The sequence below is a fragment of the Triticum dicoccoides genome, chromosome 5B (genome assembly GCF_002162155.2).
Source record: "Triticum dicoccoides isolate Atlit2015 ecotype Zavitan chromosome 5B, WEW_v2.0, whole genome shotgun sequence".
Lineage (NCBI taxonomy): Eukaryota > Viridiplantae > Streptophyta > Magnoliopsida > Poales > Poaceae > Triticum > Triticum dicoccoides.
Window position 1 is genome coordinate 575,261,849 of NC_041389.1, and position 3,678 is coordinate 575,265,526.

Genomic DNA, 3,678 nt, shown 5'->3' on the forward strand with positions numbered 1-3,678 from the left:
TGACCCACTTGAACCTGGAGGTTTAAGATTCATTGGTAATCCGGCAGGTGGGTCAGAGGAGAGACAAGACCTGGTGGCCCAACGGGCGGTCTATGGAAGGCCAGATCATGCTATGGTGGGCGAGTTTATGAGGAAAGCACAAGGAATATTTTTCTACAAAGGAAGCAAGACTAGGACTCCACTTGTAATAGAGTAATCCTAATCCTATTAGGACTAGTCATGTAACCCGCCCCTTCAACATATATAAGGAGGGGCAGGGCTCCCCAAAGAGGGAGGGACAAGCAAGAAACAATCTCTAGGGCTAGACACAACTAAAGGAGAGCCGGTTTACGGCGACTCCCTCGTGATGATAATGAGATCTAGCCTCAAATAGCATGTAGGGTTTTTACCGGATGATGTTTCCCGCGGCCCGAAGCTGTCTAAACCCTTGTGTTGTGTTGCGTCTCTCGATTCCGCTCAACCCCTCTCAAGCTACCACATAGATGCGTTGGCCTCGCGACTAAATCCTCACACTAAGGACATCTGACGTGTTAATTCCATGACAGACGGGGACCATGTACGCAGGCGGGAGAAACCCTTTGGTCTGCAACTCTACTAGTTAGATGTGGGGGACAGAACACTTCTCACAATCGCCTGGCCTAGTGCTACGGGAGCGAGAGGAGGAGCTGCGATGACCGGCGATGATGGAATGGATTTTTTCACGCGCGCTCTGATGGATGCTCGCTGGGAGGAGGTGGTGTCATTTGGATATGAGGATCCTCAACTCTTTAAATAGATGATTTACTTGCATGGTCAGGGTGGCAAATGAAAACTTGCCCCGGCTTCTCGCCTCCGCTCGACACGTGGAGATAGCCATTATTGAAGCATAGAAGCCGAGGAGTGCAACACTGATGGGGAGCCGGACACTGCCGTTACAACAGATACTCTGGAGAGTTTGGTAAAGAACCCGCCTTGCAATGCCGAAGACAATCTGTGCGCCGGACTCATCATCATTGAAGCCTGGTTCAGGGGCTACTGAGAGAGTCCGGGATTAAGGGGTCCTCGGACAGCCGGACTATGTACTTTGGCCGGACTGTTGGACTATGAAGATACAAGATTGAAGACTTCGTCCCGTGTCCGGATGGGACTGTCCTTTGCGTGGAAGGCAAGCTTGGCAATTCAGATATGTGGATTTCCTTCTCTGTAACCGACTCTGTGTAACCCTAGCCCCCTCCTGTATCTATATAAACCGGAGGTTTTACTCCATAGAACAACAATCATAATCATAGACTAGCTTCTAGGGTTTAGCCTCTATGATCTAATGGTATATCAACTCTTGTAATACTCATATCATCAAGATCAATCAAGAAGGAAGTAGGGTATTACCTCCATCAAGAGGGCCCGAACCTAGGTAAAACATCATGTCCCCTGTCTCCTGTTACTATTAGCCTTAGACGCACAGTTCGGGACCCCCTACCCGAGATCCGCCGGTTTTGACACCGACAGTGGGCGCCCAAGGCCTTCTGCCCAGGCTGCCATAGCAGTCGCTGAACCGGAGATCATTGCTGCTGTAGTTGAAGAATTCTACCCTGGCTGCGTACCGTCCATGAAGACTGCAACCCGGCTGGGTGGCTCATAGGGGTCCGGAATACTGTCACCATCGGAACAGCCCCCAAGCCTATCATCTTGCACTTGGTACATGGAATTGGTCTCACTGGTTGAGGACTCATCGCCTGAGTAGACGGCCATCTCTCCACCAGACGTAGATCCTCCTTCGAGATCCGCTCCTTGAATAAAGCCAACAAAGACACGCTTCGGGGCGGATTGAATTTTGGCAGGCCGCGCACGCTGAGCCGTCTTGACGATGTCGGTGCAGGTGTCTGGCTCAGCTTCCGACTCACCAATCTTGCCGATGAAGACATGAATTCCACCAAAGGGGACCTGCTACCCATACTCGATTGAGCCAGCCTCGGGGCCCCAGCCCGCGTCGTCGATGTAGAGCTTGCCGGGACGACTCTTAGTCATCCGGCCCACAGCGTATCCAACTGATCCCTGTGAAGTTTCCCTTCAAGAACTCGAAACCACCATGCACTGGCCCCATGGTGGGTGCCAACTATCATGGACTTAACATGGCAGATGCCCTAGCAAGAGGAATTAGGTGTGGATCCATCACCGCTAGGTTAGCTTGAAGGGGTTAAATGGGACAAAGGACATAGAGAATTTTTACCCAGGTTCGGCCCCTCTCAATGAGGTAAAGACCTACTCCTCCTTTAGGTTGTATTGCTTGGGTTTCGATTACCAGGGAGCGAATACGCTTGACCTAGTTCTCGACTTGTTGTTTCTTGTCCTAACCCGCTGTCGGATCACCACTTTATATACACAGGCTGATCCCTGGTGGTTTATAGAGTCCTGGTCGGCTCATACACAACATGTCCGGCTTGGTGACTAAGCTTGCCTTGCAATACAAGTTACACATATGGCGGTTTATTCTCTTGGACCTCAAGTCACCTCTGGGTCTTGGGCCTTCAATATGCTTGCTTCATAACCCGCCATCTTCATCCTTGAGTCGCCAACAGTATGACCCGGCACCTCCTGGGCGGGTCATACCCAATAGTTGTATCCCTAACAGCTACTATATTGCTTCACCCTTCCTCTTCGAGGGAAATCCCAACGCAGCGTACAAGTAGCAAATCTCAATCATGTACTTTTCTTATCAGAATTTCGAATACAGATTTTTGCTTAAAACTCTCCCATGGGACGTCGGCAACAAACTCTTCATAACATTTTCATACTAAACCATTTTAGTATCTTGTCAATACGCATTTTTGGCTCATCGCTATCAGGCACTACTATATTCATAGATTATGCCTAATACCAAGGCTATATTGCCTAAGTTCTTTACTAAAAAACAAGTTTCAATAAAGTCCTAATTCGTGTCAAGAAATTTATATAATTTCCAATCGACAATGTGTCATGCACACATAGTGCTTAGAAATATTATCATGCTCCCACTTACTTTCTTGTAAATTCAAGCATCTTCAGTTTCCTTGATGAAATCAAATTATTTGACCATTTCATCAGAATGAAGATTTCAACTCCACTATGCTTGCTTCAATCCATTACAAGATCTATTGAAGTTTGCACACTTACTAGCATCCTCTGGATTGACAAAATTACCTTTGGACTTTATGATACATACAACCCTAGTTATATTTCCATCTCATGGAAATCCTTTTAACATCCAACTATTATATCTGATAATTAAAATATGTAATAATTGCTAATTTATCCCGAATTGACTTTAAGCATTGTTATGACGAGACAATCTCGTGATATTCAATTCCTTGATATTTTCATAAACTATTTGCAACAAGTCAAGCTTCATAAAACATTTTTATCTTTGTCAGTTTGTAGATCCATTACTATAGATTAGACTATAAGTCTTCTGGAGGGTTTATCAAGTTCTAAACTTGAATTATGTATATGGATACTATCTGTAATTACTTTGGCATGTAGCCAATTCCGGAGTCAGGCCCATCAATGCTTCTTTCTGTATTATAGGTTCATTGTTTGTTCAACAATATCTCGTTTGCACACCGTGAAGGTTTGCACGAGTTTGCCCAACCTATATAGTTCAGCTGCAAGTTCATTCCAAGTCTCTATATCTTATGTAGAGCTTCCATATCATCATGGTAGGAA